This window comes from Eptatretus burgeri, chromosome 5 (assembly GCF_056783735.1).
Source record: "Eptatretus burgeri isolate ZD-2024b chromosome 5, Ebu_testis_v1, whole genome shotgun sequence".
In the NCBI taxonomy this organism is placed as follows: Eukaryota; Metazoa; Chordata; class Myxini; order Myxiniformes; family Myxinidae; genus Eptatretus; species Eptatretus burgeri.
Genome location: NC_140965.1, coordinates 24,868,351 through 24,893,667, shown reverse-complemented (window position 1 = coordinate 24,893,667; position 25,317 = coordinate 24,868,351). Strand labels below are relative to the sequence as shown.

At 43.2% G+C, this 25,317-nt stretch overlaps 1 protein-coding gene across 4 annotated transcripts in view; it reads left to right on the top strand.

The window, feature by feature from the left end:
• Positions 1–25,317, top strand: part of LOC147026089 (T-box transcription factor TBX4-like) — a 198,510-nt gene that overhangs the window by 64,977 nt on the left and 108,216 nt on the right. For 3 of the 4 annotated variants that reach the window (XM_085881136.1, XM_085881135.1, XM_085881137.1), the window contains 2 exons: positions 1,776–1,982; positions 2,072–2,172. The gene's annotated coding sequence lies outside the window, so the exon portion shown is untranslated. Of the gene's footprint in view, positions 1–941; positions 1,072–1,775; positions 1,983–2,071; positions 2,173–25,317 lie in introns of those variants that run through there. The other variant, XM_085881138.1, reaches the window with a different exon arrangement.

Genomic DNA, 25,317 nt, shown 5'->3' with positions numbered 1-25,317 from the left:
GAGTCTTCACCATTGAGAGATAGGGCCAAAAACGATATAGTACTGGATAGCATGAAATTTCAAAAATGTATTGGGCCTGATATGTTCTCGTGGATCAGATATTACGTGGTGGAGGTATGCGCTCCACTGACGATATAGTACTGGATAGCATGAAATTTCAAAAATGTATTGGGCCTGATATGTTCTCGTGGATCAGACATTACGTGGTGGAGGTATGTGCTCCACTGACGACATAGTACTGTATAGCATGCAATTTCAAAAATGTATTGGTCCTGATATGTTCTCGTGGATCAGATATTACGTGGTGGAGGTATGCGCTCCACTGACGATATAGTACTGGATAGCATGAAATTTCAAAAATGTATTGGTCCCGATATGTTCTCATGGCTCAGGCATTACGTGGTGGAGGTATGCACTCTACCGAGTGCCCTTCTAGTTCTTTAATAGGTTTTTCTTGTTTCGTTTTTTCTTGTGCTGTTTAGTTTTTTGTGTTATTGTTTATTTGCGTCAGGACAGTTGGGTGACCCCGCCTGTTGGGGGAATAACCGTCAGTCCCCCATGGGGCCACTTTTTAAGCGGTGTAGCTGCTTCACTGCACAACTTCCTTCTGACACAGTGCAATTTTTTTCTTTTTCTGGGATGTTTGACAAAATAGCAAATTAATTTTTTTTTTAGGAGGCGGGTACAAAAAAGGAAGCAAGCGGGGATGATGAACTGGTTTTTTTTTTTTAAGATTATTTTGGAATGAAGATTATTTTGGTGTCACAACTAAATTAACTTCATTACCGAGTTAATGTCTTTATTATGTGGTAAATAGTAATATTAAAATGCCACTTTAAACTAAAACCATTGTTATGACATTGTACTGGTATTTCAACTCTCCCAATGGCACCACCCCCCACCCCCATTTCCAGCCATCACCCGGGGCGGACCCCCCCCCCCCCAAGTGCACAGTGTCTCCTTCCTGTGTTCATGAGACGAGTTTGCTTCACTGAATGCTTGGAAGATGTGAACCACACAGTCACAACAACAACTGAACAACGCTTAGTCGGCCGATGACGATTTTGAAAGGTGGAAAACAAAGGTGTAACTGTTCACTTGCAAATGCGCTGTACTTGATTTGATTTGCAGTAACATTATTTAATCAGGCTTTGTGTTTAATTCAGCATGTGAGTTACGAGGAGTCGGCAATTTGACATCTCGCCCAGAGCGGCATTTTTCCTTGATACGCCACTGATTGTCCATGAAGTTTCTCAAACCCATTGCTGCCTAAACTGATATACTCATCTTTGATCGCTCATGTGTTTGAAAACTTTCAACTCGAGAGAATTAAACTTGGGGATCACTATCTGATCTCTGTTACCATGGTTTCCAAGGTCACTGACACTATGCCCCAACTCTTTCTTCAACAGTATTCCACAAATTACTAAACGTACAGTATGTAAATCTAGTTTCTTCCATCAGCACAATGTTGTCCAAATCTGCTCAAACATAAGTCAGAAGACAATTTAAACTTGGTTCTGTGTTCGCATAACGTCATCCTTGGATGACTGCAACTCACTGTGAGCAATCTTGCCCACTTCTTCTCTCAAACCTTTTGCAACATATTCAGGAAAATGGCAGCCAGGCTCGTAAGTTTCATCACATCATCACTGCAATCCTCATAACAGGGCACTAGGAATGGCAAGATGTATGAGCACTCATCTCTGAGCTTTCTACCCTAGATTCAAATCCCGACCCAGCTATAAACTGTCATCTTGGTGCTTTCCTTGCAGGGCGATATGTCAATGTGTGAGACGTTCCTCGGAACGACGACGTTAAGCTGGAGGACTCATCTACCAGCATTGAGGACATTGGTGGGTGTTAAAGATCCCAAGGGTGTCTATCGTGAAGTCGATGAGTTATCGCCGTCACCCTGAACAAATTATGCAGCCACATGGTGAACAACGACTGATGATCATGGCTGGCACGATAGCCTATAGGTAAGTGTGTTCACCATTGAGTTGTCTAGCATGAGTTCGAATCTCAACCCAGCTCTCAACTGTCATCTGAGTACGTGTTTCCCATGCAGGGCGATGCATCGATGTTTGTGCATCCATCCGATGGATGTTAATCTGGAGGACCTGGTGGGTGGACGTGAAAGATCCCACGGTGTCATATCTCCGAGAGTAGGTGAGTTATAAAGCTAAATATCAATTGGTTCCTGACGACATTTCTCATACCTTTTGCCCCTGCCCCCGATAAAATCGACGATCTACACCGGGAATTCATTGGTAGTTGCTCGCATTAGGATGGAGACTTTTGGTGATGGAGCATTCTTCAAAATATGATTGTCATCTGTGGAACTCTGTGTCATATAAAACTCACTTCCTAATTATTTGATTCGCTATATATGCTAGCTATCCCTTATTGTCGGGTTTTCCGTGTGTGTGTGTGTGTGTGTGTGTGTGTGTGTGTGTGTGTGTGTGTGTGTGTGTGTGTGTGTGTGTGTGTGTGTGTGTGTGTGTGTGTGTGTGTGTGTGTGTGTGTGTGTGTGTGTATATGTGTGTCTGCAACGCGAGGCTCCACAGCACAAACCAGCGAACCAATTTCGATGAAACTTTGCCAACATCTGGAATATATACTGGGAATGTGCGCGTTTGAATTTCGTTGCCGAGCAACCACCCATTGCTGTGCAGCGGCCGAAAAACCACGTACAGTATTTTCAATACTTGTCCTTCAGTTTTGAATGTAGAGAAACGAGACTTCGGAATTAAACACCTCGAGATATTTAGAAAATTTTACTTGAGCCGATTTTTGATTGAGGTTTTATTTTTCAAATGGTAGTCTTTCAAAAATCGGGTGTCTATTTAGCGTCATTTTTTATGAGGGGCTGAGGAAAGTGGATGTGGTTGATGAAAAGTGGGAGTGGCGTAGGAAAGTGGGCGTGGCTTATGGAAAGTGGGTGTGGCTTATGAAAAATATTGTGTGGCTCAGGAGGTGTGGTCAAACGAGAGCATTGAGAGAAGTTTATTGGGTTTCCGTGTGTGTGTGTGTGTGTGTGTGTGTGTGTGTGTGTGTGTGTGTGTGTGTGTGTGTGTGTGTGTGTGTGTGTGTGTGTGTGTGTGTGTGTGTGTGTGTGTGTGTGTGTGTGTGTGTGTGCGTGCGTGCGTGCGTGCGTGCGTGCGTGTCTGCAACGCGAGGCTCCACAGCACAAACCAGCAAACCGATTATTTTTCAAATGGTAGTCCTGTGAGGAGTGCCAGTTGGCAAAATACGCAATAGGAAAAATCTTGCCAGGCAGAGGTCACAATTGTATGTGAACCAATACGTCTTGGCAATGAATCTTCGTCGGTGGATCGGTCAGAATGAAAAGCATCGTATCGAGCGCTTCGATCCTAGCGAATCCCTCGTCGCCTACCGGCTTGTAAATCTCCGAACTGTCATCATTTTACATTTGCTTTCCTTAATTTTTACGAGGCTTGGTGTTGACTTAGCAGTTCGGATGGCTGGCTTGGAATCTTTGAGGTTTGAGTTTGAGCCCCTGTCAGCCATTAAATTAACACTAGGTGAGGTTGACTCAGCCTGTCATCCTTCTGAGGTCGGTGTACTGGTATAGGGGCATTGCATCGGCGGCATAACCACGCCATCAGCCAACAATACTGCCCGCAGCCGTGTGCTGCATACGAAGGAGGAGGAGGAGGTTAAGGTGGCTGGCTTAAGATCTTCGGGTTCTTGAGTTCAAGTCATCGAATTAACACCAGATCGGATTGACTCAGCCGATCATCCTTCTGAGGTCGGCAAAATGAGTACAGTACCGGCTTGCTGGTAACAGCGGGCACTGCATCAGCGGCACAGCTGCGCTTCCAGAAAGTGATGCAATCAGCAGCTGCAGGCTGCACACGAAATGATAAAAACAGAGTTCTAAATGAAAAGCTATCCATCGATCGAAATCACCCAGTGCTGTTGCTAAAGCAACGATGTGTTCACGTGGAGGGGTTACCCATCTTGGTTTCTAAGCCACCACACGACCCTCCAAATCCTCCATCGAGCTTTGGAACTGGCTGGTTAGCTTGGGGGAGTTCACCAGGTGGAGGATGAAATGGAAAGTGCTGAATAAGATATTTCGTTGATTGATATTATTGGACCACAATGACCATAGACCGAATACCAATGTCTATCTTGCTGGTCAATCGTATGCAGGAACACACAGAGTCCACAAGATGGGGACATTCCCTTTACTGTTGTGTCTTTCTTGCATCAGGTTTGACAAAGGGACAGCATTTTCAGACACAGTTTGTTGATGGATCGTGGATGACACGTAAATGTTCTTATTAATACCAGAAGCAGATCAAAGCTTATTTGGTGTTAAAAAGCTGGGAGTGGGATGCAGTGCAGGTGCAATAAAAAGGAAGGTGTGTAGTCATCGTACCACAGGTGCGTGTATTGATAACTGAATGATTTGTGGTCACACGGTTCGTGGAGAAAACACATTTTTATTCGTTTTACCGGTAAGTGAAAGGATATGAAGCCTTCAGAAGGTTGATCTTTTATTTATTATGTTCATGGGGAGGTGAGAAGGAATGAATTGGTGCATCTCCTGGTGCGTGCAAGTGACTGAGAACAGGGAGGGGAGGTGGAGACCCAATAGTCTTGGCAGAGCATCGGGATGCTCACATGAACGTTTCTGTGGCTACAAGAACCAATCATGGACAATATGCGACTCTCGACATTCCGTAATCCGCTCCAGAATTCTCGGCACTCATGCACAGAAAGCCCCAGCATTGCGCATGCCAAGTGGGGATTGTAACCTAAAATGGCTCACAAAGCTTTGGAAAGAAGCAAACAATAAAAAAAAGAAGCCAAGAGGCGAGAAAGGGGTGTGCCTCCGCACAACAAAAGATTTGGAGAAGTTTCTGATCAACTCACCCAAACAGTTGATATCTTTCAGTCTGTACTGCAAAAACTCCTGATGGTGTGGGCATGTGCAAGGTCCTGTGGATGGGCTGTGAACCGACGAGTTCCACCCGATCATCCCCATCAGTGAGTGGACTTGGAACCTTGTGGGATGACCAGGTGGACATTGCAGGCTTGGTGATTTATTTAACAGAGTCTCTAATCGGAAAGACAATGCCGTCATTACCAATATTCAGGGAGACTTCCCAGAGGAAGATGCCGTATCTGGTTTAATAGCTTCTTAACATCGATGGGAAGGTCATATCTGGGGCTTGTCAATGCACAGGGTAAGTTTAAAGGGGAACCCAAATCCTCAGACCACCTCGACTCTAATCTATCCTCTGATACCCTACATAATCGATATGATGAATCTTTTTCCGATTTCTGAATATTGTAAAGTCGGTAAATTTGCGATTAAAAGCCAAAATCTTATTTTTCTTCTTCAGATTAGCCATGACGTCGCACATGGAAGTCGACCACCAGATCCGTACTGTATACAGGTTAGATTGCGGTATGATTTAACTCAAAGGGCGAATAATTTTCGATTTTTTCACAAATATGCCGAGTCGATGCGTCCTTGGTGGTTGTATAGTAATACAAACCAAGATGGTTTCATGCTACACCAGTGGCCGAAAGACCCAAGTTTGCCAGGAATTGGACAAGGTTTGTCTGGAATACCCGAGTGTGGATCGGGCCGACAAAATGTTCACTTTTTTTTGCTCAGAACATGTTCCAGAGCACGTTATGAAACAACAGGGATGGCTACATCTTATGGTTATACCACCATGATTGAGAGAGGATTCCATTCCCATGACTAAGCAGAAGAAACAACCGTCGCTCTAAACTGTAACACCATCTTCACCCAGCTACCAGCACATGTACACTGCTGATTTGAGCGGTGAATCAAACACCTGTTGTCATTGCCCTGCAGTTACCACATGAGCACCTGGTAATTATCTATCAACACAAGTTTCAACAAATCAAATGAACCGCCATCTATTTATAATGAGGAGAAAATATGTATGGATCATCATCTACTCCTCCGAGAGGATTTGACCTTGGATGCTAAAACTTTCAGGGTCCCCCCCCCCCATCTTCAACCATCCCTCCACTATCCTCCCACAATACTCACCACCATCCCACATACTCCTCCACAATCCGCCACCCACTAGGGTGAGGCATCGGCACCTCACAGACATGACAGTGGGACACGGCATGGACATAATTGGTGTCCAGGTAAAGTATGAAACGGGATGATCCCGTAACATACAAGACACCTGTTCAGCATGTGACAGTGGGACAAAACATTTGTCGCTCATTTTGTCCACCACGTCCGTCCGTACTGTTGGGCAATCATGGGTATTTCTGCTTGAGTAATATGTAAACCGATGTATCAATTAATATAAAATCCTTCCCTTATAAACCGTCAGTTGAATGGAAAATCAAACCATACCGAGCTGAAGTGATCATGTGACCAGCATTTTCATCTTCATGAACACTTCTGCCTTCTTCCTCTGAATCGCTCGCAACAGGCTTAAAACGATTCGACTCCACAATTCCGCTGAAAGCGTTTCCATCAATGATTTCCAACACTTCCTTCAACCTCCCACTGTTCACTTTCAACATCCTGAGAACCTTCACAGTCGCTAACAACTGTGGAATCAGTATCTGAATCCGAGCTCGACATGCACTGTTTCTCCATGAAAGCCGCCGTTCGGATCAATATGGCTTCAGGGTGTGACGTCACTGACAAAATCCAAAATAGACACTCTGGGGATTTTTTCCAACACTTTGTGATTGGGAAAAAAAATCAAAATTTTATTTTTTCCCTTCAAATTAGACTGTGATTAATGATTGTCAATGGTTTTCAGAAAATACACACTTCTCTTTTTTTTTTACTAGATGGTACCGTTGTAAAGATAATAATCTACTTACTTGGAACAAAAAGTTTGTATCCGTTTAATCATCAAAATGGCTGTTCCAAAAGCCCAACTTTTGTGATGTGAAAAGGAGATGCAGGACTTGGAGCTTTAATATAGCTGTTCCAAGGGTACGACAGCAGGAACCCTTTAGAATAAAGCGAGACAGACACAGAAGGAGCACACAAAATGATATATAGTAATACTTCTTGAAACAATGGAAAAATATATTATAATACACAGAACAAGCACAGAAACAACAACAATTACATCTATCTATAATTCTAGCAGTGTGTGTGTGTGTGTGTGTGTGTGTGTGTGTGTGTGTGTGTGTGTGTGTGTGTGTGTGTGTGTGTGTGTGTGTGTGTGTGTGTGTGTGTGTGTGTGTGTGTGTGTGTGTGTGTGTGTGTGTGTGACCACTGTTTCTCGACAACCACTGGTCCGATCTAATTGAAACTTGCCAGGAATATTTCTGGGGACCTGTGGATGTGCCCTTTCAAGGTTTGATATTAATCGAACAAGTGCTTCCCAAGTTATGGTCATTCATTTACCAAACCAATGACAAGACACGTTGATGCGTAGGCGTGGCCGATGGGGAATAGAACCTCAGCCGCGTTCCCCATTACGGGTTACAATGTATGGACTTCTGGATAGTGATGATTGATTGTATTCTAATAATTTCTCGATTTCTTATGCGCATTTATAGATAAACACAATGCCCCAATCCGGTCGTCGTTTACGAGAGCGAAGGAACGGCCTGTGTGATTGTTTGAAAGTTTTTTTTTGTTTTTTTTGCACTTATGGCCATGCATGTACGTTTTTATTTTTTTCTCTCTCTTCTCTTCTCTTTGTGTTTTTCCTTGTGATGACATTGTGAAAAGGCAAAATACGTTGGCGCACGCGAGAGCGAAGGAATGTCCTGTGTGGTTGTTTCTGGCACGCGGTTTGAAAGTTTTATATATATATATATATATATATATATATATATATATATATATATATATATATGTATATATATATATATGTATATATATATATATATATATATATATATATATATATATATATATATATATATATATATATATATATATATATATATTTTTTTTTTTTTTTTGCACGTACGGGCACACACGTACTGGCACGTACTAGTATTATAAAATATCATTTTCCCATGTGTTTCACTTCATTTTACATCCTCATTGAGATGTTTCAATTCCACGCGTTTTACATACATTCATTTTACAGATAAACGTGCAATGTGTTTGTGAAGTACAGTAAGCTGTCTTTTGATTAAACCAATCAGCAAATCGATGGGTAGGCATGTCTAGTGTTAATAAAACATTGATACTCCACAGTAGGAGGACTGGCAAATGACCCAAGCGGTATCGACACTCAATAAGATTGACTTGAGGCTTTTCCTTGCTTTATGTTCAATGGTTTTCTAATTTGAATGTGGATATAGCTATGGCATTCTATGACTCTGGAACCGGGAGATGGGGTGTTGTTGGGGGAGGATGGAGGCCTGGAGGGGGTACCCCACAACCACTTTTTTGTATGGAGGCTCCACCTATGTTTGCCCTCCCCACCCCACTTTTCCTGGAGGGAAATTTGAAAAGTCAATTTTATATGTATAAAGTTTGGTTGACATCTATGTAACTAACTGTAACATGGGCTGTATGCAGTGACGCTCTCTCGTACAGTATGTCTTGTATCAAGAAGAATTTTGGACACATTTTCTCTAAAACGGTCATTTTAGTTTTCACAACAATCTCTACCTCTGTTTTCCCTTTTACTGTCGGTTTTAGTATTTCGTCGCACCACTTGATAGTGAGGTGCCAATATGACCCGACGTAATACACATCTCAATCTTATATTTTGAGGTCATTGATGTCATCATCATTGTAATTGATCCTTGTTTTGATCACCTATCGTTTCTGTTCGTGCAAAAGGAAGAAAGCCTTCTTCTCGGCAGTGCAATTGGGAGGAAATTCCACAAAAACAGAGAATTTTATGCATGAGACTTGGAATTCAACCGCCTTGAGCGACAGCTGCAGATGCTTCCAGATTTGATCTGATGTCACGGTGATGGTGTCAAGGTTACAACCCTCATCAGCACCGTCTTACAAGTCATTGAATCATCTGGAGACTCCAACAACAGAGTGAGAATGATGATGAGTGAGGTTTCAAAACCTGTCTGTCTTTATCTCACGGTTCAAGTCACTATTTATGGAAGTTTTTTTTTTGTCGCTGCGACGCATTAAAACGTACCTGCGAAACACCATGGCACAGAAGAGGTTGAATAATGTCATCATTTGCGACATACACAAGGAAAGAGGTGACGCCATTGATTATTAAGAACCTGCAAAATATTTTGCAGCCAGAAGAAATAGGAGCGTAATGTTTGAGGGTTTTGTGTAATCCCAAAGATTACATGAATCCGCTAGTCTCAGACTGGTAGATTTTCAAATAGACAAGTATATTTTCTGATATACTGATAAATTTACAATCATTTAAAAAAAAGGTGCCAAAATGCTTCAAATAAAGCCTAGAAATTCAAACATTTCCTGGGGGCATGCCCTCAGCCTTAGCTGCGCGTGCCGATGGGACGTAATGCGAGGGTAGTCGATAATTACCAAGTTGGATCTTCTCTCACCCTTACCTTTCATTACATTCTGGCACCCATGGCATTGTGTCCAAACATCTAACCAACAAGTCATAGAAGTATCAAAGCATGACCTCTGCCCTAAAGTGTTCCTCCAGTGACACAGTAACACCTCTTCTATTAAGCTTCGTATGAAGCGAGATGTAACGATAATAGGTTGTACCTCACAGCCCTCCTTTATTCATGTAACGTGACATGAAGCCACGTTTTTGTGAAATTAAACCCAGCATTTGCCTCCTTTGATCTGCTCAGTGATGGGAATACTCACCAGGCCCTTCTCCCTAAGAAGGGGCAGTGTTTCATCCCCAATGTTTGAGCGACGTTTAAAAACGATGGTAAAAGTGTCACCGCTCGTTCAAAACTTGAAAAAAAGATCAAGAACTGTAACAGCCAGGAGATCATTCTCAAGGATCTCTCCGTTTGTCATGGAAAAGGATCGTTTAGCAACTTTAGGTTACAGTGCAGATGAATGATAGCAATGTAATCACTTAGTACTTTCATCCTTACTACTCTCCTTCCACAATCTGCACAAGTACCCTGAGCCATAGGAATAGCTGTAGCGGTAGCTGCGGAACTTTGGGAGCATTCTGACACTTTGTCTCATTTGCGATGCCAGGAGAATGTAGCCCTTTCTATATGACATTCCATGGTGCACGGATGGAAACACCACGGTTATTCCTCCTTCCTTTGTCACGATCAGTCGGTGTGTTTCAATGCAATCCACCTGACTTACATCAAAAACCCATAAAATGCCCTTCCCTAGCACCGTCAACTAATCGGCCAGGGCACAGGCGTGCACCGGGCAATATACAGGAAGCTGAATCTTCTTTTTCCTGCTGACCCAGCGATGTTTCTGTTGCAACACAATCCGAATAAGTATTAGGTTTCCACAAACGTCGTGCATTTGCTTTATTTCTTTAGAAAGGGTGCTTGATGGATCCTCGCCTTCTCGAAGCTCGTGCAGTCGAGGCCGGGTTCAACTTGAGCCTCAAACAGGGTTCACCGTTGGGATTCGATCTTGGACTTGAACTTGTACATTTTGCGAACAGTAAAAGTCGAACGGACTTGAGACGTTGCGTGTTCTGAAGTTGATGAGGATCGTGGTGGAACCCAATTATATATTTCAGGAAAAAAAAAAGTTTTTTTTGAACTAAATGGCTGATTTAGGCCTGCGGGATCATTCCAAGTGAAGAGGTCGTAAAGAGAATGAAGCAATGAAAGAAGGAGCCACAGATGACCAGATGGTGTATTGTTTTTTCCTTAACATGTGGTGCTGTTACAGTTGTTACAGTTATGGAGTTTGCTGAACTTTTAGGGTATATATTGAAAGTATCTATGACTACCTTGGGCTTATAAATACATGACGAACCTCGACTTTTCGTTGATTTTCTTTTACATTATAGCCCCATTTGTAAGCTGAACATGTAATAGGTAACAAAGGGGGGGGGAGAGAGTGGTAGGATGAAGGGAGAGAGAGAGGAGTTTTTTTTAGGATGGGAGGGGAAGGGATTGCAAGGAGGGATGAGAGGAGAGAAGAGGGGAATAAGAGAAGGGACATGTATGGAGCAGAAGTGGAAGAGAGAGGAAGGTCCAAAAATCCGTCCAATTTGCATACGTAATACATATATAACGCCTCTCGATACATAAATGAACCTTCAAAGCTGAAATTTTTCTTGGAATGCCATTTTCACATGAAATGTGTGATTTAAGTCCACCAAGCATAAACAATTATATCCATGTCAGGATGTACTTTGTTCAAATTATAAAAGACAATTTCGTTGTTACAAATTGCCTTTTCAGTATAGCACAGGCAAATCTTTATATCACGGTTCAAGTACAACATTATGGATGTTGAAGGAAGCGAAAACAGTTTAGACTTGATCAAGACATTAAGTTGGAGAGCTCAGCAGGTCGCAACAAGAGACTCTCCAAAATGATATCTCAAAAAGTTGTGTACGGATTCGGATGAAACTTGGTGGACATGTTGGGTGTGTAACGACGATGAATCGTTTCGGTTTTGGTGAAGATCCGAATCCGGATCTGGATACGATAATTATTTAATTTTAAAATGATTCTTCACCATTGATGGAGCCAAAAACGATATATAGCATGATATTTCAAAAATGTATTGGGCCCGATATGTTCTCATGGATCAGACATTACGTGGTGGTGGTATGCGCTCTCCCGAGTGCCCTTCTAGTCTAATATTGTTCTGGTCACCCGGTCAGTCCGAACTCGACGAGTCACGGAGTGACCACGTCGGTCCCCTACCACGGATTCGCGGAAGGATCCTCGTGCCCAAAGTCACTTTACCGTACCGATTGGAATCTCTGTCCTGTTTGAGTGACGTTCTGGGTCAAACACGGGCCAGATCTCATTGTCTGGCCAAGTTCTCGGAGTCCTGCATCACTGGTCCCTTAACGGTTCATGACCATGTCAATCTCTATCTCAAGCAGATTCCCTTTGAACTGCTATATTGACACCGTTGTGTGCAAGCGGGATGCATTGAGGCCAAGTCAAGTTCAACAGGTATAATTTTGTATAAAAGCATGCATTTATAACAGCGATCGCATTCAATAACTGGAATGGCACATGGTAGAGCGCATTGCCTCTGCCAGGCTGAACATTTTGTTTTGTATCCCACTCAGAGGCAGCGTTAGGAGCGTGCAACCCATGCAGTTACCTGGGGTCCTGAGAGGACAAGGGGCCCTCAAACGACCAATCGTGGTTCACAATCTTTCGAGACGGACCCTCAAGGATTGGATCTCATTTTGCCGACAAAACATATCAACTTGTGATTGGTGATAAACACATCACAAAGGGAATGCTCCTTCTTAAGGAAAGGAAAGCACCGTCACATAATGAATCAAATAAAAAATGTTTTCCTGATGTTTAACTGGACAGGACTATTACAAAATTAGTGGGTGAGGTTAGTATTAGTCGAAAAAGTAAGTGGAATAATAACTATGTTTCACGTTTACAAACGCAACAATAATCAAAATAATAATTACTAGCCAGGAGGCGACGATGGTTCGCGGGAATTATTGAGGAAGCCCTACCGTAAAAACCTATCTCTTCCGTCAAAATTGACCAAATCGAATCGGATTTTTTATATGTCGTACTTATGGACATTATGCACAGCTCCTAGGAAATGAAATTGCGAGAAAAAAAATTCAAGTGGGCGTGGTTCCGCCCACAAGGGGCGTGGGACGCCCCTCATACAAAAAGACACAATTCGACCATGATATCTAGCTTGCGTCCAAGTTTCATCAAGATCGCATCAAACGTCACGGAGCTATGCTCTGGAGAGAGTCACAAACTGACAGACAGACAGACACAACAAAAATAGTGGTCACTGCTGGCGTCCGCGAACCAATATGATTCCTCATGTTAATTAATATCGATATTGTTTTTGCACAAATCCACACCACAATTAATTGCATGATCACAAAACAACCCCTCATGAGTAAATGGACTAACCAATGCCAACATATGCCTGGTGTTGGCTCAATTGTTCGAGTGGTGGGCTTGGGATCCTAGGATCCTGAGTTCAAATCCCACTTGCTGCTGAATTAATACCAGGTGGGGTTGACTGTCTGTCATACTTCTGAGGTTGGTAAAATGAGTGCCAGCTTGCTGGTATCCTGTGTTGGAGTGGCGACCCGTCCAAGATTGTGCCTTGTAGCCAAGGAGACTGGTTCGGCATCACCAACGCTCTGCACAGAGTATGGTCCCAAAGGATGGATGGATGGATGCCCATGGCAAAACATTGCAGTTTTTGAAATCAGAGCACCTGTCCCGAGGATGAAACAAAATTACACAAGTGGTGCTAAAAAGCAAAGGGTCTTCAGCTTGCGCACGTCTGAGGTGTGTTATTTTACCAATCAGCTTGTGGGCGCTCACCAAGTGCTTAAGCACTCAAGCAAGCACTCCAACGAAACAGTTGAGAAGGAACGGCTGGCTCGGCAAGCGATATAGCAAGGTGATTGGCAATGGAGCATACTCCATGGATCAGCTGCTGCGTGAGTTTATGTTTACGGCTGCTGTTGAGTTCAGGAGGTTACCGTTATTCTAATCACATAAAATAATTGAAAATTTATCCATGGGAGCGGCCAGGGGATCACGTTATTATCCTGTTTTATTTCTGCCAATTATTGTACGATTATTGTTGTTAATCTTATTATTAATATTATTATTTTGGAACACTATAATGTTGATATTATCATCAATATGCTATTATCATTATTCTGAGATATCATAGGTGTAATGTACTCAATAGACAGGACGACGACTGAAGTGGGAACAACAGGTTTAATCCCGACATGGGCACAACACAACACAGCACAGCATCGGAACATGGGCGGGTTACATGACATTCCATAACCACGCCCTGGTGCACCCATGTATGTATGCATTAGCATAAACTACAGTACTGATACATCACCTCCGCCCCCCCCTTATTTTTTTAATTACAATTTTTTTACAAACCAAGACGTTCAGGAGGCTTTCAGACATGAGCACAAGCTGATCTCCTAAGGTCTAGTGGAGGGCTGTCCTTACTTGCGACTACTATGGGCTTCTCAATAAGGGGTACAGGGTCGGGAAGGAGTCGGGTACATTTATTGATGAAAAGCTTTTATGAGGAAACACCTCAGGTTCAAACGCAGGTGGTGTTGATACAGCATTGGGTGACAATGCCACTTGAACCCCAATGTTTGGCTCCCCATGACGTAACCTGAGTTGGTCAACATGTTTACTCGTGCATCTACCATCACACAACTTCACAAGAAACATCATCTCACCAAAGTTATTGCTAATGATGCCAGATAACCACTTGGTTCCACATCCGGAGTTCAACACGTATACAGGATCATTGATCTGGAAGTTGCAGTACAAAGACGTTTGGTCGTGATTATGTTTCTGTTGATACTTGTTGTTCTCGACCTGGACGGTTACGTCCGGGTGCACTCATCATAACCATGTTGTTAATTCACGACCCATCAGAAGCTTGGTTTGATGTGATCTGGTGCGGTAGTTGAGCAACACAAGAGATAGACGAGATTGAATGTGAATGGAGTGTTCCTTGATGCGGCTTAGACCATTCCTGTTGATCTGGACAGCACATTCGGGGCGACCATTATGGCAGGTTTGTAGGGGGCAGATGGGTAGTGCTTAATGCCATTCATTATACAAAAGTTCTGAAACTCTGAACTCGTAAATGCCGATCCATTATCTGATACAATGGAGTTCGGAATACTATGTTGTGTGAACATGGTACGTAGAGCTTCATTTGTTACAGCAGAGGTTGAGGATGGTATAATGAGAGCTTCATTCCATTTGGAGTGGGCATCAACTACAATAAGGAAAAACTTCCCTTGAAATGTATAGTCGATGTATAGTCTGGACCATGGTTTTCATGGCCACGGCCACGTGGCCAATGGAGACTGTGGTGGTGTCTTGGCATGGACTTGACAAGTGTGACAATGGTGTACACTGGACTCAATGTCATTGTCCAAACCAGGCCACCAAACATGGGCTCAGGCAATGGCCTTCATGGTGATTATGCCTGGATAAGCATTGTGGAGTTCATTGATAATTTTCCCAGCCTACCCTTGAGGCTTGAGGCCTACCGGTTCCCCTCGGTGTACAATCGTGTTTTGTTTTTTCTCCCCATTACCTTCAATTTCCATCTTCCCCAATTTCCTAACGTCCCCCATCCCTCCCAACTAATCACTGTATTTCTTATCTTAAATTTAAAATAAATAAATAAACACCACCTTTCTCCTTGCATACTCACAAGTCTCAAATCTTCTTCTTCTTCTTCATCCTCCTCTTCTTCTTCTTCTTCTTCTTCTTCTTCATCCTCCTCTTCTTCTTCTTCATCCTCTTCTTCTTCCTCGATATTTTCCAAAACACTTCCATGACCTAATCTGTTGAAAACGCTCTCAAATAATAATAATGATTTCTTATAATGCTTCATCTTTCTCTTTCACTCAAGCCGACTGGCAGGGTCTTCAAGCAGCCATCAAACTTATAGACTGGTCTCCCATCACTACTTTCTCTAACATCAACTCATCCTGGGAATTCTTTCAAAGAAACTTGCTCTCCCTCATGCACAGATTTATCCCCTCTCGTCTTCAGTTGTCCTACCCTTCCTCCCGCCCTTGGTTCACTGAAGCTTGTGGTGAGGCAGTTGTCCTGAAACAACTTGCCTTTGCCTCATGGAAAGCAAACCCAACTGAGGGCAATCTCAGTTCCTTCCATAAAGCTCAGAACAAGTGTGTATATACCCTCAGGAGAGCCAGAAAACAACATCTTTCTAATCTCAAGTCTGAACGCTGAAACCTCTCTCCCTCCTCAAAATCCTGGTGGCGTCTAATCAAATCTGTTCTGCTGTATGTTCCCCCTCCATCCCCTCCCTTACCTCAAATGGCCACAATGCTGATACCGCACGTGAAAAAGCTGAATACGTAAACTCGGTGTTTGCAGCTAAATCTTGTGTCCAAAACCCATCTCTTTCTTCACCCACCTTACCGTCGCACCCAACTGTCCCTGGACTCTGTGTCCTTTTCTCCTGACAAGGTGGAGAGCTTGCTGTCAAACCTCGACTCAGATTCTGCAACCGGTCCAGACGGCATCAGCCCACGTGTCCTCAAAGCCTGCTCTTCTGCTCTTGCTCACACTCTCTCTGTTCTATTCACCCTCTCATTTGCTCAAGGTCATCTGCCATCTGCTTGGAAATCAGCAAACATCATTGCCCTGCATAAAAAAGGTGCAAAAACAGATCCCTGCAACTACAGACCAATCAGCCTTCTCCCAATCATCAGCAAGGTTATGGAATCCATCATCACTTCAGACATTAAATCCTTCCTCTTCTCCAATGGCTTGATTTCCGATAATCAATTTGGTTTCAGACCAGGTCACTCTACCCTGGATATGCTGCTTCTGCTTTCCCAACAATGGATGGAGGTCCTCAATGCCAGACAGGAAATCGGAGCCGTATTCCTGGACATATCACGTGCTTTTGACACAGTCTGGCACCCTCCCCTGCTCACCAAACTCTCTTCCCATGGTATCCAAGGCCATCTTCACTCATGGCCCGCAGATTTCCTCTCCTGTCACAGTCAACGTGTGGCCCCAAATGGAGTTCTTTCATCCCCTCTTCCTGTCCAGGCTGGAGTTCCTCAAGGTAGTGTTCTGGGCCCTGTTCTCTTTCTGGTTTTTATCAATGATCTCTCCGACTCTCTAGAAAATCCTCTCTCTCTTTGCTGATGACTCCACCCTCTGCCGTACCATCGGTCATCCCTCAGACCGGCAAGCAGCAGCTTCTTCGCTCACTGCAGATCTGGATAAAATCGCAAACTGGTCCAACACGTGGAACATGTCTTTCAATCTGGACAAATCTCACACTCTCACTATGTCTCTTCGAAAGGACCATTTAGAACCCCCCCCCATCCACTTTCTCAGCAATCCTCTGGAAGAAGTCCTTTCTTTCAAGCTTCTGGGTCTCACTATCCAACAGAGCTCGTATTGGAGCTCATTGTTGCAACAGAGAAAACCTCATGAAGTTCCTCACTTGTCTCTCTCGGAAAGCTTGATGATTACCACCACAATGCCAACAAGTTACCCCAACCTTCGGGGTAGATTCAGAAATGTCAGGAGGTGGAGGTGAATTTTGTGGCTTGCCAAAACACTTTTGCTTGTTGCCAAAGGTTACCTTGTTAACTGATGGGCCCTGCTGAATAACTTTTGACTTGTTGGAGATCACACGCAGGCTCTCGGCAGTTTGCATACACGCAGTGACTATTTCCATGACTTTAGCCAAATTAGGGTCGGATTCAGTGAGGAGTTTCTGCGGAATCGAGTCATCATTGATGCCTATTATATAGAAAACACGTCACATCTCTTCGAGTTTATCTGTAAACTCACATTGCTCGGCGAGTCGGCATCCACAGCCACAAACTCGGATGCCGACTGACCATCTTGACGATGGTGGGTATAAAATCAATATCTCGAGGCGATCTTATCCGGTTTCCGGTTATAATGATTTTCACGAGATTTATGAGCTCTTCACACGACTTGTCAGAAGGTTTGGCTGGGGCAAGAAGATCTTTGATGAGGCTGTACGTCGGGGCACCGCATACGGTCAGTAATACAGCTCGCCGCCTTTCAGCGTCCTCATCGGTGTCCATTTTGTTTGCCACGAAGTGCTGCTTCAGACGATCGGTATAGTCTTCCCAATCATCCTCCACTGCGTATTCACACAATATGCCGATGCACGAAGACATCCTCGTCGCCACTGTAATGTACTCAATAGAGAGGGACGACGACTCTGAAGTGGGAACAACAGGTTTAATCTGGACACGGGCACAACACAGCATCGGAACATGGACGGGTCACCTGGCTCTCCTTAACCACACCCTAGTGCACCCATGTATGTAGACATTCGCATAAACTACAGTTCTGTGACATCACACGAGGAAAAAATGGCACGAGAATGTGGAACGAAGGTGGAAAGAGTCACTCGTAATACCCTTTTCAACCACCACCAGATTGGTGCTACAGGGTACACATTTGCGAAGATCATTTGTGTCACACCACCTTCGGAACTCCCGGTCAGTAGGACAAATTAAGTTGTTACAACCTTTGTCCTATGACCCATCATCCTTTTGGCAAGTTTCGGAGTTGAAATTGCAATAGTATCGACCGAATACATTGACGTCAGACAGACGGACATCAAAACGCATATTTTCGTGTGATGGGTTGACACTTTACAGCGGCCCGACTGGGTCACTCTTGCGTTTTGCATGGTGCTCCCAAATGACGAACGCCACCTCCGATCCCACTGATAGGCCGGATCTGAATCGGCTTGTCTCGGTCACTTTTACCCACTTGATCCACCAAGTTTTGTCATCACTCGTCCACAACGTTGTGAGATACAACTTTTAATATATTGTTTTTGACCCATCTCTCAATAGTGAAGAATCATTTCAATTTTTTTGGTTTTTTAATCTCGTATCCGGAGATATCCTGCACACAGACAGACAAACAAACAGATGGGGCTAAAAAGGCTGCAACAAAGCAGGCAGGTAGGCGTGAAATAACCTCCGTCTACCTTTGGCGGCGGAGGTAATCAATCCCTGCCTATTAACGCATATCAATGACATGCCCCATGGAACGGATCATCAACAGTACAAAGGTCCTGATTCCCACGCACATGCAAAGCCAAAAGTGGGGTTGAGAAATTGGTTCACGTCTGTCTGCAGTCCGTTTGTCCGTCTGTCCGTCTTATCGGTTTATGATCGAGGAACAACTTATTTAAATCGAATGTTATATTTTGAACACAAATTGGAAGACAAGTCTTTCAATGTACTTTGGCTGAGATACCCGAAATGAATTTTATTTATCCACCTTTAAAGCTATATGTAAATTTAATTATATACTTGAAGACTGTATAAAACAAAATGCCTTCATAATACTTCCAAGAAGCATGCAATATATCGATTATATATCATTAGAGGGCGTGGCATATGTGTCGTGGTGAAGAATCCGCCATCATGGTGATGTGCGGTCATCTCCATCAACTCGTGTTTATCATCAACATTGGATCACATTTATCATTATTATTAAAGATGTTTCATTATCTTAATATCTCAAGAAAATAAACATTAGATTTCGTTAGTATATTGATGACTTCCGTCCTCTGTTTGTGTGTTTGTTTGTTTGTGTGTGTGTGTGTGTGTGTGTGTGTGTGTGTGTGTGTGTGTGTGTGTGTGTGTGTGTGTGTGTGTTTGTGTTTGTGTGTTTGTTTGTAGGCACGATAACACGAGAACGGAAGAAGCTACCAATGTCAATTTACACCACGTGATTCAGGAGGGTGATGGCTAGCGCTGATTAGATTTTGGTCAAAATTGGTCAAAGGTCAAGGTCACAGTGAGGTCAAACATCCAAAAAATGATATCTGGAGAACGGAAGAAGCTATCAATGTCAAATTACACCACGTGATTCAGGAGGGTGATGGCTAGCGCTGATTAGATTTTGGTCAAAATCGGTCAAAGGTCAAGGTGACGGTGAGGTCAAACATAATTCCGTAAATTCATGTGGAGAAATGGAGTATTTTTGCTTCGGTCGACGTTATGAGTTCATTTTAACTTCGATTTTAATTTTGTCTTCGGTTTTTGCGATCACTTGGGACGCTTAACACTCGGTTGTCGAAATTCTGGTAAAAATCGGATGTTTTGGAGACGTTTTAAGATTGTATAAAAAATATTTCACTCGCCGCGTCACGGCTCGTCACGTGGTGCAGCACGCTCGAACAGACGCGTCGTTGAGTCACGTAAAGGTTTTGCGTGTGCGCGCTGACGGTGTTTTCGATAAAGATGGTGTTTAAAAGTCATTTTTTATCCCAATAAAGGTTATCGTTCCATGCCTGACTCGCTATCCGTCGGATTATGTAAAGATTGTTGGTGGATGGCCGAATATTACGGTTTTGTGACATTGATAAAATAATATTAAATAATTGCGTGGAGAAATGGAGATTTTTGCTTCGGTCGACGTTACGATTTTTGATGGTTTGGTACAGAATCATCGTAGAAACTTCTGGTTTGCATCGCGACCTTCTCTAGAGACAGCTTTTATTATACAAGGTCAGAGGTCGAGTTGACGATTTCGTAAGTACCAGTCTATGACTGCTTGTTTGTGTGTTTGTAGGCACGATAAGTCGAGAACGGAAGAAGCTACCAATGTCAACTAACACCATGTGATTCAGGAGGGCGATGGCTAGCGCTGATTAGATTTTGGTCAAAATGGGTCAAAGGTCAAGGTCACAGTGAGGTCAAACATCCAAAACATTCGATTTTTGATGGTTTGGTACAGAATCATCGTAGAAACTTCTGGTTTGCGTCACTACCTTCTCAAGAGACAGCTTTTATTAGACAAGGTCAGAGGTCAAGTTGACGATTTCGTAAGTACCAGTCTATGACTGCTTGTTACTTACGAAATCTAAAGATTTCGTAAGTATATTGATGACTTCCGTCCTCTGTTTGTGTGTTTGTGTGTGTGTGTGTGTGTGTTTGTGTGTTTGTTTGTAGGCACGATAACTCGAGAACGGAAGAAGCGAGCAATGTCAAATTACACCACGTGATTCAGGAGGGTGGTGGCTCGCGCTGATTAGATTTTGATCAAAATCGGTCAAAGGTCAAGGTCACAGTGAGGTCAAACATTCGATTTTTGATGGTTTTGTATAGAATTATTGTAGAAACTTCTGGTTTGCGTTGCTACCTTCTCAAGAGACAGCTTTTATTAGACAAGGTCAGAGGTCAAGTTGATGATTTCGTAAGTACCAGTCTATGACTACTTGTTTTTATGTTGTTCATACAGGAAATAACCCCAGTGTTGGCTTAATGGTTAAGATGATTGGCTTATCTTTGGGTGTTGAGTTCATCACCTGTCGAGCCATTTAAAACACCAGGTGGGTTTGGGTTACCTCAAACTTTCGTCCTTCCGAAGTCGGCAAAATGAATACCAGCTTACTGGAAACGGGGCACTGCATCAGTGGCACAGCTGCGCTCTCAGGAATGTTGCAACTATCAGCCACAGACTCCATATGAAAGTCCCTCACCCTGTTTTCCCCATTAGCCCCCTAAGTTTGCGGATTTGCAGTTCACGGGGATTTGCAAGAATCTAATCCCCATGAACGTCAAGGCTCTCCTGTATATACTTGAACACTACGTGGGGTATCATGTAATATGAACTCTCTACTTTAACTGATAATACATTATCTGGGTTTGTTACCTCACAATCCCATTGGCTTTGTTTGGGTCGAGTGTTACTCACAATGAGGGACCCCCAAAAAATCAAATACATATGGAATAAAAATTGTTCGAAAGGTTTAATCAAGCTTGTCGGCACACACGGTATGCGCCTCTCCCCAAAAAAACGAGCTCGAATGAGCTAAGATCCTCGTCCTCTTAATGATGACGTCATAAAAACGAATATGACGTCATTGTGATGTATCAGGTTTGCGATAAATTATTATCTGTGCTAATGCCCGGCTTGATTCCCACAAATAAAATTCAAACACCTTGCCTAGTTTCAGAGATAATGGTATAGGCGATTTCCATTAGCGGTGATATTATGACGTCAACTTTTTTTCTCGGAAGAATTTCCAAAATCGGAGATGGTTACTGGCTGCGTGTGGGCTTTCTGCATATACATGGCAAGTTTTACGAAGATCCAATGAAAACTCTGGGTTGTGAAAGAAAAAATGTCAAGAAATAGGAATGACGTCATAAAAAATTGATATGACGTCATAGTGATGTATCATATGTGCGGTAATTCATCTCTGCTAATGCCCTGTTCGATTCCCGCAAACAGAATTCAAAACGCTTGCCAAGTTTCGGAGATAATCTTTTAGGCGATTTCCATTAGTGGAGATATTTTGACATCATAATATTTTTTCTCGGAGGAATTTTCAAAATCGGAGATGGTTACTGTCTGTGCAGGGAATTTTTACATATATATGCCGAGTTTCAGGACGTTTCGATGAAAACTGGAGGCTGTGAAACAAAAAAGTCCACAAGAACAACAACGTGAGTAAGACTTAGAAATCCTCCACGAGGATCTAAAAATTGGGGTTAAACAATCTGTGACCGTGTGATGAATCAGCTCGTTCTGATATCACTATGGTGGAGGCTGACATGGATGATAGATGTCGAGTTAATCTTTTAAAAGCGCAGTAAATGTGCGTTCCCCAATCGGCCCGTTAACGGATTCTGCCGCAGGTTGTGACCACAGTGCGGTCATTCTTGTTTGGAACCGACTGGTCTCGAGGATTGGAACTCGCCTGCAGCAGATGATTGAACTTGACCTGATTTTGAAATGTAAAAGTGATTTAAACAATCATTGCAGGGAGGAAAGATTTTGTGCTCCAAAACGCTCAGACATGCGCATCACAAAGTATGAACTACAGAAGTGACCGGAATCGCAGGACACGACCTTTTATCCTGTATCACGATGATGATGATGATGATGATGATGATGAAGATGACTGTTATTCATATTCTCTCTTGCATTTTTAAAATTTTTATTTGTTGTATTATGTTACATATCAATCAATTCGTTTCTTGTGTTTAATGTTACTAGTGCCGGCTCGTAGGTGGGTGCCCGTAGGTGCGTGCTCTCGTAAACGATGACTGAATTGGGGAATTGTTTCAATTAGATCAGACCAACCGTATCATAAATGGCCATAATTTGGGAAACACCTGGGAAACATACTCAGGTCCCCAGCGTCAATTGTGACGTCATATCAAACTAAGAAGAAGAAGAATTGTGACGCCCCCTCTCTCTCGCCTCCCCTCTCTCGTCCCCCCTCTCTTTCCCCCTCTCTTGCCCACCCCTCTCTCCCCCCTTGTCTCGCCCCTCCTCTCTCCCCCCTCCTCTCTCGCCCTCACTCTCACCCCCTCTCACGTCCCCTCTCTCGCCCCGTCCTCTCTCCCCCTCTCTTGAATTGTGACACTCCCTCTCTCTCACCCCCCTCTCACCCCCTCTCTCCCTCCCCTCTCTCACCCCCTCTCTTGCCCCCCTCTCTCCCCCTCTCTTGAATTGGCCGTAACTTGGGAACCGCTTATCCGATTAATATGAAACCTTGAAAAGGTACATCCGCGGGTCCCCAGCAATATTCCTGGCAAGTTTCAATCAGATCGGACTGTCAATCGTGCAATAAATAAATAAATAAATAAATAAATAAATAACCATTAATTGTGACGTCATTCGTGTCGTCATAGCACAGTGTCTTGTCATTGGTTGACAGATAAATGGCCGTAACTTGGGAACCGCTCGTCCAATTAATATCAAACCTCGAAAAGGCACATCCGCGGATCCCCGGCAATATTCCTGGCAAGTTTCAATCAGATCAGACCGTCAATCGTGCAAAAAATTTAAAAATAAGAAATAAATAAACATTAATTGTGACGTCATAGCACCGTGTCTTGTCATTGGTCGACAGATAAATGGCCGTAACTTGGGAACCGCTCATCCGATTGACATCAAACCTTGAAAAGGCACATCCGCAGGGCCCCGGCAATATTCCTGGCAAGTTTCAATCAGATCGGACCGGCGGTTGTCGAGAAACGGCGGTTGCAGACAGACAGACAGACAGACAGACAGACAGACAGACGCACGCACACACACAGATTGCTGGAATTATAGATAGATGGTTCATTTTGGATTCTTAATTGTTTTTAATGGGTTTTTTTGAGGGGGTTGTTTAATGCTTTTTCTCTCAACGTCATTCCAAACTTCCAGGCAAACGTTCAGTGTATTTACGAAGGATTGTGTAATAAAATGCAGACGAAATGAATTTATTCAACATCATTGCCAAAACGAAAGCTCAGCTGCAAAAGGATATTGCTATCTCGAAATATTGTATTAATGATAATTATAAGACATGAGGTTGAGTTTCAGTGCAGGTATGTTGTGGCAAAAACTGTTCCAAGACCCTCATGTTGACCATCCACACAAAGAAATATGAAAGTTATGAATTCCCTTTGACCTTGTCTGATTTGAATAAGGCTCCCTCTCCCGGCCTTGCGTTGAAACGATAGGAAGTCTTCAAGTCTTTGTCTTCTTGTTTTGTTATTTAATCGTAAACAATTTTTGCATTTATTGTTTTTATACAAATTATGTTTTGGTGTATTTTTTTTTTCTTTTTCTTGTAATATCAAAGGCCTGAGAGTTCAGTGTAAAAAATGCTCACCCAACCTTTAAAGAGTCCTTGGTACATAAACTTGCACTGACAGGCCATGTGGGCCCCACATGTCCCTGCAAAGGGTAATATTTAATCCTGTTCATTTCCCATCGGAGGCTGACACACGAAGGAGGCTTAAGTATCCACTGAGCCGACAGGTCAAGGTGCTTACAGACCAAAAGGATCTTTATCAGGTGGAGGGGGCCAACACGATAACACATAATCCATGACCGATATGAGGAACTTGGAAAATGACTGTTTCCAGCTACGATGGCCATTTCTCCAGAAACACACGACCATGTGTTCCCTAACGTCTTCAAGTGAGTAAGAGCAGGCAGCAACAGCGGTGAAAATGCCATCTTGAGGACGACATGCTCTGAGATGTTGCACCACTTACTTTGATGACATTAGCATGTAAGATTTATAATTTGATTTCGAACCATTGATAACCCAGGGTGAGATGGAGTTGCGGAATGAATGCTATTAATGGAGATGTACTGCCAACACTTGTTTTGGTGGTGATTGTTGTTGTTACTTGTTGTTAATTATTTTTGTTTACCTTAAGAAATAGTTGTTAAGATTAAAAAAAAATTGTATACAGAGTGGAGGCTCGTGGAAGAGTGAGAAAAACTGAATGGATCAGGATTCAAAAGAACAAAAGGAACAGGAGAGAGGGAGAGAGAGAGAGAGAGAGAGAGAGAGAGAGAGAGAGAGAGAGAGAGAGAGAGAGAGAGAGAGAGAGAGAGAGAGAGAGAGAGAGAGAGAGAGAGAGAGAGAGAGAGAGAGAGAGAGAGAGAGAGAGAGAGAGAGAGAGAGAGAGAGAGAGAGAGAGAGAGAGAGAGAGAGAGAGAGAGAGAGAGAGAGAGAGAGAGAGAGAGAGAGAGAGAGAGAGAGAGAGAGAGAGAGAGAGAGAGAGAGAGAGAGAGAGAGAGAGAGAGAGAGAGAGAGAGAGAGATAGAGATAGATATATGGTGGGGGGGGGAGTACAAATTAGAGGGAGATTTATTTCAGGTTGGGGTATTAAAGGGGATAGAAAAGATCATGGTTTTGAA